Consider the following 12,613-nt stretch of genomic DNA (forward strand, 5'->3'; position numbering starts at 1 on the left):
GAGCATATGTTACAGTATAAGGTAAAAAGTTGCAGTACAGCATTTTAGTATCATGTATTTAAGTAGGCCTTAAAAAAATAAAAAACAAACAAAACAGGATCATGATGTAACTGAGCTCTTTATTTGTTTTTAGAAACAGAGTCTCAGTCTGTTGCTTAGGCTGGAGTGCAATGGTGTAGTCATAGTTCAGGTGATCTTCCTGTGTCAGTGTCCCATGTAGTTTGAACTACTAGTACAGGCCACCATGCCCAGCTAATTTTTTGCATTTTTAGTAGAGATGGGGTTTTGCCATGTTGCCCAGGGTGGTCTTGAACCCCTAGACCCAAGTGATCTGTCTACCTGGGCCTCCCAAAGGGCTGGGACTACCAATCTCAGCTATCGCAGTTGGCCTAATTAAGCTTTTCCAAACCTAAAAAAAGGCCAAATTTTATTGGTCACTTTTGAGGATGTTAGGAAATTATTACTGTACAAATTTGTAAAGAAAAAATACCCCTCTCTATAAAATATAAAGTTATAAATTATTATATATAACATATACAACATACTGTTATATGTAATATATACTTACATATTTTTTTGTTCCCAGGCTAGGAAGAAGGATTTTGATTTCAGTGGTGAAAATGTCCATTTGTTTATGAGTAATGTTGGCTTTTAAGGAGAGTATGATATATCATCTTGGGGATCAATACTGCTCCAGAGACAAAAATAATATCATTAATGCACTAATCTAAGCTATAATGAAAGAAGGTGAAACAAATAACAAATGATAGTGAATGAAATGATATTCCACTTTCTCAAAGAGCTGAGACTACAGTCTCCTATCACCATGGCTGACTAATTTTTGTATTTTTTTGTAGAGACAAGGTTTTACCATGTTTTCAAAGCTTATAAAATAATTTTCATTATATGTGATAATGTAGTATGATCATCATTTAAAAGAAAAACCTTAGAGACATATAAAAAATTTATATGGATAAAACAATATACTTGACATTTGCTTCAGGAGGAAGCTGCTGAATCAAGTGGATGACAACATTTTAGTATTTTGGTTTTTTTTTCTTTTTTTTTTTTGAGACAGAATCTCACTCTGTGGCCAGGCTAGAATGCAATGGCATGCATGATCTCAACTCACTGCAATCTCTGGCTCCCAGGTTCAAGCAATTCTCCTAGCTCAGCCTCCCAGGAGGCTGAAACTATAGCCATGTTCCACCATGCCTAGCTGATTTTTGTATTTTAGTAGAGACGGGATTCGCCATGTTGGCCAGGATGCTCTTGATCTCTTGACTTCATGATCCACCTGCCTTGGCCTACCAAAGTGCTAGGATTATGAGCATGAACCACAACATCTGTCATATTTTGCTTTTATATAATTTTTTTTTTTGAGACAGAGTTTCACTGTTGTTGCCCAGGCAGGAGTGCAAGGGTGCGATCCCCGCTCACCACAACCTCTGCCTCCCGGATTAAAACAATTCTCCTGCCTCAGCATCCGAGTAGCTGGGATTACAGGCCTGTGCCACCATGCCTGGCTAATGGTGTATTTTTAGTTGAGATAGGGTTTCTCCATGTTGGTCAGGCTGGTCATGAACTCCTGATCTCAGGCAATCCACCTGTGTCAGCCTCCCAAAGTGCTGGCATTACAGGAACAAGTCACCATGCCCAGCTGCTTTTATATAATTTATAAGTCTTCCAAAAAAAAAAAAAAAACGATATCTTTAGTGATTAAGGAATACAGTGTCTTTCTTCACTGTGACAAATTTTTACATCTTTCTATTTGGATAATAATAGAGAACACTATGACCAAGGATAGGATATTAGTATAGTTTAAATATTAAATATAAAACTATGTGTTCTAAGATACATTTTAGAAGTGCAGTTAGCAAAATGAAGTTTTTATAAAACTTAAAGGATTACCCACCCATAATTTACCTGAACTGTTTCCAAAATCCTCTGCGTACATAGTATTGTAGTCGGGAAGCAGGTAAGTGACCAAAGATGGCCTGAAGGTGTCTGAGGATACCAATATTGTATTCTTTCCTATCTTCTGTCTTACTTAATGCTGGTTTGTCTTCAAATTGATGAGGATTTTCAAATACATCATCTCAGGGATCAACATTACTCTAGACAACAAAAGACATCATTAATGAGCTAATCTAACTTTAATAATATAATGAAAGAAGTTGAAACAAATACAAAAAGTTAGTAAATGAAATGTTGTACATTTTTTTCTTATTTCTTATTCCCAAAGCACTTAATTTTTAATGTTAGTGCCTATTTCACAGATGGGTTGTGATAAAAGATTTCACAGAGAAGTTATCATAAAAGAGTAGTGAGAAAACAAAACAAAAAAACATATATCACAGGTAGTGTAATACAGTAAAGTTTGGTCAAGTAGACAAGGCTAAAGACAAATGAGTGATCTGCCATAAGTAACTGCAGGGGAGTGAGTTACTCAGTCTTCCTAGGATCCAGTGCCTTCTTGTGAAGTTAATCCATTTTCCCAGATTACATGAGACAATTTGTGTAATGTGATCACTGTTACTAAAACCCAAGAAATACAGTTATTAAAGACAGTTGCGGAAGGAACAGGAGCATATACAGAAGCTCCAAAGGTCATAATCTCATTGTGCTTACAGAGCAACATACAGTTGCTTTACAAATATCTGACATGTTTCTAAATGCTTTGTTCTGTATCTGATATTTGTGATACAGACATAAACACTACCCAGTTGTTTTTGTGTGTGTGTGTGTGTGTTCTGTTTTGTTTTTGAGTTCCAGTTCCTGCCTTGGAGAAGCTCACTGTGTAGAAAAGTAACTAGGCAGAGACATGCATGCCACATGTTCAGACAACATAAAACCCAAGCAACCAAACACAAAGGTAGAAGACCTAAGTTGAAATATTACATTCTGTTGGCCTCATTAACTTGTTGCCAGTATGATCAGCCAACCCTATCTGGTTTAAATATAACACCCTACGGGTAATATGGGCTATAAAAGTAGGACTTAAATTCCAATTTCCTTCCAATAGTGGCTCTTAACCTGGTGAACAACCTACATGGAGATTTTACTAAAAATATAGCTACCCAGACGGGAGTGCCTAGATGGTATGATTTATTAGATCCTGAAAGGTAGAAGCAAGTATCTGTAATCTCCAAAAATGATACAATATAATGTGAAACTCAAACTATTTCTGACCACTTAATGGAAGAAATGTACAAACTGGAGAAAAACTATTTACTGCAGTTAAAATATTCTGGTTTCGGGAGGCCGAGGCAGGGGGATCACGAGGTCAAGAGATCAAGACCATCCTGGTCAACATAGTGAAACCCCGTCTCTACTAAAAATGCAAAAAAAAATTAGCTTGGCATGGTGGCATGTGCCTGTAATCCCAGCTACTCAGGAGGCTGAGGCAGGAGAATTGCCTGAACCTGGGAGGCGGAGGTTGCTGTGAGCCGAGGTTGTGCCATTGCACTCCAGCCTGGGTAACAAGAGTGAAACTCTGTCTCAAAAAATATATATATATATTCTGGGTTCTATATTTACTTCCTATTATAATACATGCAAAAGAGTAAAAGATATACACTTTCAGTATAAATATGATCAAAACATTTTTTTCTTTTGAGATGGGAGTCTCATTCTGTCACCCAGGCTGGAGTACAATGGCACAATCTAAGCTCACTGCAACCTCTGCTTCCTGAGTTCAAGTAATTCTCCTGCCTCAACCTCCCAAGCAGCTGGGATTACAGGCACCCACCATCACACCTGGCTAATTTTTAGTAGAATCATGGTTTTACCATTTTGGCCAAGGTGTTCTCAAACTCCTGACCTCAGGAGAGTGGCCCACTTTGGCCTCCCAAAGTGCTGGGATTACAGGCTTGTGCCACTGCACCAAATAAAACCTATAACCAAAAGCCATTAGAATATAAGTTTTTTACTGCCTTATTTTCAACTGGATACTTTTAATAGGCAGTCTGATTGCAGTTGTTAACTAACATTGTTAATAAGTCTAGGAAGCATTACTTCAGAAAAACAAATTTGTTTCCTTAACAGAAAGAGCTCTAATTTGAGAAAAATAGAGAGAATCCTAAAATTAAGTATAGCATATGAAACACAGGCAATAAAAAAATGAAATTAAATAACATTTTAAAAAACAAGACAATGAAAGTATAATTATTAAAAATGAACAGATTCATGATTTTTCAAACAGAATTAAATTTACCAAGTCACACAAAATATGATTATATGAACTATGCTTGGGAGACAAAAAAATAGTGATAAAAATTATCAATGGTAGTTTTTCAAGTCCACTAGATAGCACTGTAACTATCTAATAGTTAGTTACAGACAGAGTAACTCAGAGATTCTAGCCATATCACCAAAATGTACTCCCCAGAAAATTCCATGAAAGTATAGTAATCTCAGGGAAAACAATGGTATCTGCATCAGAATCTTCAAAGAAAACAGTAATTGGTAATCAAAATTTACCTCATTTTCCTGCTTTTCATCCCCTAATATATCATCATCTAAATCACTCCCTGTGCCTTCAGTTGCAAGAATACTGTTCCTGATAGAAGGAATCATGTAGAGCTGCTGGATCACAGAATTCATGTAACAGGTAGCACCAGCATTTTTGAGTCCCACAAATCTTTTTGGTGGACGGGCTCCAACGGGGGCAGATATTCCCACTCAGTAAGTGCTTCTCAAGCTGAGTTAAAAAGAGAAAAGATGATTACATTATGAAAACGACGATTCTGTTCACTGTTTTCTCCTTCAGGCTGACAAATTGGCAACAGCAACATCTCCTTTACTATCACACAGCCACTTTGAAACAGTAATTTAAAATTTTCATACCAACAATGTGAGCCATGATAAAGATCCTTAACTACAGAACTTTTAAGTCCATGTTTTTAAAGACATTGCTTTTCTAACAGTTTTCTTAGAAATAGTCACACAAGATAATGTAACATTGGCCAGCTGCAGTGACTCATGCCTATAATCCCAGCACTTTGGGAAGCCAAGGCTGGCGAATCACCTGAGGTCAGGAGTTTAAGACAAGAGTGACCAACATTCTGAAACCCTCCCTGTCTCTACTAAAAATACAAAAGTTAGCTGAGTGTAGTGACATACAACTACTCGGGAAGCTGAGGCAGGAGAACAGCTTGAACACAGGAGACAAAGGTGCAGTGAGCTGAGATCACACCACTACACTCCAGCCTGTGTGACAGAATCTGTCTCAAAAAAAAAAAAGATCGTATAGCCTTAAAATTTCATTTAGCATTTAGTTAACACTACACACAAGCTTAGCGTTAACCATTATTATTTTATTAATTAAAAATTTCCATCAGGGTGCAGTGGCTCAATCTGCTATCCCAGCACTTTGGGAGGCCGATGCAGGCAGATCACCAGGTCAGGAGATTGACACCATCTTAGCCAATATAGTGAAACCTATTCTCTACTAACCTCTTCTCCACTAAAAATTTTAAAAAATTAGCTGGATGTGGTGGTGCGCACCTGTAGTCCCAGCTACTCAGGAGGCTGAGGCAGGAGAATCACTTGAACCCAGGGGGCAGATGTTACAGTAAGCCGAGATTGCACCACTGCACTTTAGCTGAGTGACACAGTGAGACTCCATCTCAAAAAAAACCAAAAAACCAAATAAACCAGTTCTGTATTTAAGTATATTAAATTCAGTGTGGTCACAAACCCTGTGTAAATAAAATACTACAGTTTTTCTTTGTTTGGTTTTTTCTTTTCTTTTTTGAGATGGAGTCTCCCTCTATGCTCAGGCTGGAGTGCAGTGATAAAATTTCAGCTGACAGCAACCTCCATCTCTCGGGTCCTGGTTCAAACAATTCTGCCTCAGCCTCCCAAGCAGCCAGGAGTACAGGTGGGCACCATAACGCCTAGCTAATTTTTAAATTGTTAGTAGAGGCAGGGTTTCACCATACTGGCCAGGCTAGTCTTAACTCCTGACCTTGTGATGGGCTCTCTTTGGCCTCCCAAAGTGCTGGGATTACAGGCATGAGCCAGTACCACAATTTTCTCACTTTTAATTGTATGTAAGACCATTCTGGGTCAAGTCTTGGTTCTGACTCATAAAAGGTATAACCTTCACATAAATATCTATTTCTTTCCTTAGTAAATAGTCATAATTGCTTTGCCCATATCCAGTTTTATTGTGACATAAACTCAATGAGATGGTGTAACTGAAATCACTGTGACAAGTATAAATTTCTCTCTACCTTACATAAAACCAAAAACAACTTACAATTAATCACCACCATAGAGATTAATAACATAAATTGGAGCACACTGAACTGCAAGTTTTGTAGCTAAAAAACAGAATTACACAAACCTTGAAGTGCTGACAGATGGGTTACGAAGTACAACACAAGGTTAATACTGTATTTTGTACATTATTATTTTTACAAAAACAAACAAATAGCTGTACATGCAGACATATACACAGAGATAGTCTCTGGATTGAAAAACGTAAAATTAGGAGGAAGTTATTAATTGTTAGCATGTATCCTTTTATATTTGAAAACACTTATTTACCCGCTATAAACATTATCTAAATTAACAACAAAGTCTTTCTAAAATAGAAACTGTTTTTGAACATACATACTTACTACATAAATACTTTACCTAATAAGCTAATGAAAGAAGTGTTTTTTAAAAAGAAACTTTACTCTGTGCAGATTCAATGGGAAAAATAAAGATCTGTCATTTTAAGCAGAGAGTTTAGCTAGAAACTCCTACAATGTAATTCAAAATATCCTCACCCAGAGAAAGACAAAAGAAAGATAAATTCACATTTATTAATTTAAAATATATCATGAATGCTGTGCTAATTATATTCTTAGCCAGGCATAAGATAATTATATTCTTACAGGCACATGCCTGTAATCCGAGCACTTTGGGAACCGTGGTCAGAAGATCACCTGAGGTCAGGAGTTCAAGACCAGCTTGGCCAACATGGCAAAACCCTGTCTCGTCTGAAAATACAAAAAATGTTAGCCAGGTGTGGTGGCATATGCCTGTAATCCCAGCTACTCAGGAGGCTAAGGAAAAAGAATCACTCGAACCTGGGAGGTGGAGATTGCAGTGAGCCGAAATACCACCACTGTACTCCAGCCTGTGCGATGGGAGCAAAACTCCATCTCCAAAAATATATATGTATGTGTGTGTGCGCGTATATACTCACACAAATATATATAAACACACATATATATTCCTAAGCCTTGGTTTTTCCTTGAAACGAACAATTTTATGTTACTATGTGTTATATTATACCACCTAGCACTCTGAGTTTCAGTTCTGTGTAAGACTTGAACATAGCTGCCCACTTTGTGGGACTGATGTGAACATTTACAGCTTACTACTATGCACTCAAATGTTCTCTTCTCACATTGTGATCTTTAAAACCAAACCTTTGTAATAATTCAAATAACATTAAGCAACTTCATTGTTTGGATTACAACAATCTTTACAATGCATATATTTTAAATATAAACTCTCTATGGCATTAAATTTGGCTTATTCTTTTATTTTATTTTATTTTATTTTTTTGAGACTGAGTTTCATTCTTGTTACCAAGGCTGGAGTGCAATGGCGCGATCTCGGCTCATCGCAAGCTCGTCCTCCTGGGTTCAGGCAATTCTCCTGCCTCAGCCTCCCGAGTAGCTGGGATTACAGGCACGTGCCACGTGCCCAGCTAATTTTTTGTATTTTTAGTAGAGACGGGGTTTCACCATGTTGATCAGGATGGTCTCGATCTCTTGACCTCGTGATCCACCGCGCCCGGCCAAATTTGGCTTATTCTTACTCTGAAGTTTCGGTTTTCTTTCACATGATCAAATAAAACTCACCTAAACCAACACTAGGGGAGCATTTAAAAGACACATTTAAATTTTTTTTGAATTAATGTTCTCTGATTAAAATGGTTTTAATTATATACCTGATGGCTAAAAAACATTAAACTCAATGGATCAAAAAAATCCATCACAAGTTAATTTTTTCTAAATTTTCTTATTAACAAAATAAAATTTTAAACTTAAGTATTAACAAAGAAAAACAGCTTTATAATTTAAAATACTCACTAGTTATTGCTGTGCCTATGTAATACATTTCGGTAAAACAGTCTACAATCTGTTTGAGATTCCTTACACAGCCAATAGCTAATGCTACAAGTAGCTTGAAGACAGCATTGATGGTAGCAGGTGAACTACACTGGAACAGCCTGCTCAGCTGGCAATTCTCCACTTCTTATACACTGCAGATAAATTTTGGATGCAGGAAAGATGAAATCATCAATTAATTCCTAGTAAGTTAGAAAAAGACATCACATGTTATTAGTAGAAAATACAGTTTGGAAAAAATGTCTCTCCAAAGGAAAAAATAATTTGATATAATTAAACATCTCATTATATCTCAAATCAGAATCCTAAAAAAAACCACCTGACTACAATTAATAAATGTAATCAGTTTTCCAGATAAGATTATTTTCCCCCCTGAGATGGAGCCTCGCTCTACCACCCAGGCTGGAGTGCAGTGGCACATTCTTGGCGTAGTACAACCTCCGCCTCCCAGGTTCAAGCAATTCTCCTGCCTCAGCCTCCTGAGTAGCTGACCATTACAGGTACCCACCCCCATACCCAGGTAATTTTTGTATATTTAGTAGAGATAGGGTTTCACCATGTTGGCAAAGCTGGCCTGAAACTCCTGACTTCAGGTGATCTGCCTACCTCAACTTCCTGAAGTGCTGGGATTACAGGGCAGAGTGATTTAAACAATTATATCCCAGAAAAGTGACATTCTAAATAAATTTACTTTTTAACTCAGATATAAACAGAAACAAATTCATTTCAAATATCAACAAGAATGCATGAAAATTATATTCTTTTCCTTGAATTACAAGACACATAAAGAAACTCATCAATAAATATATAAATCATACAGTTTCCCAAGATGGAAATTTTTCTTATTTAGAAATTCAGTCAAGAGGCCGGGTGCCATGGCTCATGCCTGTAATCTCAGCACTTTGGGAGGCCCAATCACCTGAGGTCAGTAGTTCCAGACCAGTCTGACTAACATGGAGAAACCTAACCTCTACTAAAAATACAAAATTAGCCGGCCGTGGTGGCACATGCCTGTAATTCCAGCTACTCCAGAGGCTGAGGCAGGAGAATTGCTTGAACCTGGGAGGTGGAGGTTGAAGAATACTAATATGAAGCCCAAAGCTATACACTTCAGAAATATACTCTCACAGAACTCCATGGAAGAGATCAGATGGTTCAATGCAAATACCAATCTCTCAAATACGATTTTCTGAAGTCTTCAAATATGGTAATTTACAAAAAAAGGACAAGAAATACCAAAGTGAAAGAAACAAAATTATCAGCATTCCAAGAAAAGACATACTGAACAAAACTAGCTATGTTTTTTTCTACAAATGTAAGATGCCAATTCACCAATGAAAAGTACACATTTTGTTTGTATTTATTCTAAGAGGCATTTTGAGAATTTACTCAGTCAAGTTCTCAAATAAAAATAGAGGTTAAATAAAAGTCTATAAATCTCCTTTAAATAAGACAGCTGATTTGATCATAATATAATAAACTAAATACTGTTCAACTTACCCTAATCCTTTTGAGCCAATCAATTTCATTGACAAGAAGAATTTCAGCATTGGGTATGTTAGTATTGCCATTGTAAGCATAATTGAGAAGGTACCCTAAGTGTGAAATAATCACTGGAATATTTACTCCTCTCTCTTGCTATGGTCTGAAATATTAAAGTTAAAAAAAAAAAAATTTACAAGTTACACTCAGAGTCCATGTAATTTTTTTAAACACGAAAAAATGAAAATTAATTGGCACTACTTCATAGCAATGACAAAAGCAACAAGCTGATTGACTTTAACTTTTCCAACAAGTACTATATTTTTCCCAAGAACTGTAAAACGACAAAATGCCACTGTACAAATAGTAAAGAATTATAATACTGCATTTATTAATTATGCCTGTTCTAAATATAATAAAAACTATAGTACAAATTTTCTGAATGTTTCTCATGTTAAGAATGCATTATGGCCGGGCGCGGTGGCTCACGCCTGTAATCCCAGCACTTTGGGAGGCCGAGGCGGGTGGATCATGAGGTCGAGAGATCGAGACCATCCTGGTCAACATGGTGAAACCCCGTCTCTACTAAAAATACAAAAAAATTAGCTGGGCTTGGTGGAGCGTGCCTGTAATCCCAGCTACTCGGGAGGCTGAGGCAGGAGAATTGCCTGAACCCAGGAGGCGGAGGTTGCGGTGAGCCGAGATCGCGCCATTGCACTCCAGCCTGGGTAACAAGAGCAAAACTCCATCTGAAAAAAAAAAAAAAAAATGCGTTATATTGACAGGTTCATTTAATTGACAGGTGAAAACGTCTCACCCCCAATACGGTAAAGAGTAGAGTAATGAAGAAAAGCAGAGGCCTGTGTCCCATGCAACATCTGGTGCACATTAAAAAGAACTGCTCCTGTGCCAACTGACGAACAGTTCTGAAATAAAAACATAACATGTTTAATGTATTTCGTGAATATCAACAAAATAATTCCAACACTCCTTTTTAATAGGGGGTATACATCAATAGTAAAATAACAGGTAACCCCCACTTTAGCATTTGGCTAGCAACACGAAACAAATTGATTTAAAATATTTGTCAGGGAGCTAACCTTCAAACTGCCATCTAATAGGCTGAGAGTATTATTACTTACTGTTCAAGTTTCTTAAAGTGTGACTTCTTAGACCTTCTAATACTCACTATGAATCAGGGGTTGGGGTGGATCATGTCAAACAAAGGTAACCATCACTCAATAAAATACAAGCCTCTTATTTGCAGGACATATTTTTAACAACCTCTTGAAAATGTCTTGAAGCACCCTCTAGATACTATAAGGTGCTATAGAAGCATTAAGCTTCTATTTATCTATTTTAGCCTCCCCAGAATCATTTTCAGTGAAAAGTATATTGGAGCAAACAACTCAAGGAAATGTAACATAGCTAAAGCTTTGTCTGATTGTATCAAACATTCTCAAATGTGATTATCAGACCAACAGCATTAATATCATTTGAGAACCTGTAAGACATACAAATTCTGAGATTCCATTCCATACTTGCTGAGTTCATTAACTCTGGAAGAGAAACCCAGAATCTATATTTTAATAAACCATGCCAATCATTCTTGATGTGTACCAAAGTTTCATTACTTTGAAGCTGTTTGGTTGTTGTGAGACCGAGTTTCACTCTTTTGCCCAGGGTGGAGTGCAATGGTGCGATCTCAGCTCAGTGCAACCTCCAACTTCCAGTTTCAAGCAATTCTCCTGCCTCAGCCTCCTGTGTAGCTGGGACTAAAGGCGCATGCCAGCTAACTTTTAGTATTTTTAGTAGAGATGGGGTTTCACCCCGTTAGCCAGGATGATCACAATATCGTGACCTCAAATCTGCCTGCTTCAGCCTCCCAAAGTGCTAGGATTACAGGCATGAGCCACGACGCCTGGCCCAGACTCTTTATTTTAATAAGCCATGCTGATCATCCTGATGTGTACCAAAGTCTGATTACATCAAAACAGTATTATACTGCATTGGATTTCTCTTTGAGAAGCAATAAAAAATCTGTAACCTGTAACCTACATATTTGGAATTTAATCTGATTATTTTGTATATGTTCATATATATATATATTTATATCTCCATATTATTTCATACATTGTGTGTGTGTGTTTTAAAATGGTGTACAATGATCTTTGCAAACCAAACATTCCAGAAGTATTCATTCATTTACACAGGTTAGTGCCAAGACCCTACAACCTACATCAGAGGAGTTGCTCAATAAACATTTACCAAAGTTGTAAATATCACTTATTTCTTTACAACTAGGAGATCTGTTATGTTTCATTAGAAAATGAAAATATAAATTCTCAGACTTAGAAAATTACTGGCACTGTAATGGTAAAATGTAGTCATCCTAATCAGTATTAAATGTAGCTAATCCATAATCCAAAACTGCCTCAGTGAAAATGGTTTTACAAATACACCAAACAGTGTCAGCACTTTGAAAAATCAGTGAGTCAAGCACAGACTGCAATAAATATACCTCTCTAGCTACAGTTTTGGCCTGAATAACTTGGTTTCTACAAATAATGCCAGAACACATACACCAGTTAAAGTCTGCCATTTCCTCAATTTCACACTCTCTCCTTTCTTCCAAGAATGTGCCTAATCAGCATAGCTCTCCCTTAGTAAATTAAGCAAAAAAAAAAATAATAATAAATTTTGTCTTTTTATCTTAGGTATTGAGTATCTATCCATTTATCTAGAAAAAAGCAACTTCTTTATGAGTAGGACTTCTGCTTTGTGGATATGTCTCTAACAACAGGAATAGAGCCCACATTTCCGGTACTAAATGATAACTGAGCATTATAAATGTGGTTAACCACCATGTGCTACTAGCTGCTGAAGTTCTGCAACTTTGTGATTCAAACGTAAAGAATTTTACATTGTATGAATTAACCTCCCTCTTGGATTTATCTTAACATTTACAGATTTTTTTCCTATTACATCAATTT

General features: G+C 36.8%; 1 pseudogene across 1 annotated transcript in view; it reads right to left on the minus strand.

Moving 5' to 3' along the window:
* Positions 1-12,613, minus strand: part of LOC118150932 (ubiquitin carboxyl-terminal hydrolase 9Y-like) — an 82,132-nt pseudogene that overhangs the window by 30,335 nt on the left and 39,184 nt on the right. The window contains exons 8-13 of the transcript XR_013531920.1: positions 10,438-10,546; positions 9,639-9,783; positions 8,100-8,320; positions 4,483-4,702; positions 1,927-2,117; positions 569-688 (exon numbers count right to left, since the gene is read on the minus strand). The product of XR_013531920.1 is annotated as a ubiquitin carboxyl-terminal hydrolase 9Y-like (transcript). The remainder of the gene's footprint in view (positions 1-568; positions 689-1,926; positions 2,118-4,482; positions 4,703-8,099; positions 8,321-9,638; positions 9,784-10,437; positions 10,547-12,613) is intronic.

This window comes from Callithrix jacchus, chromosome Y (genome assembly GCF_049354715.1).
Source record: "Callithrix jacchus isolate 240 chromosome Y, calJac240_pri, whole genome shotgun sequence".
Lineage (NCBI taxonomy): Eukaryota > Metazoa > Chordata > Mammalia > Primates > Cebidae > Callithrix > Callithrix jacchus.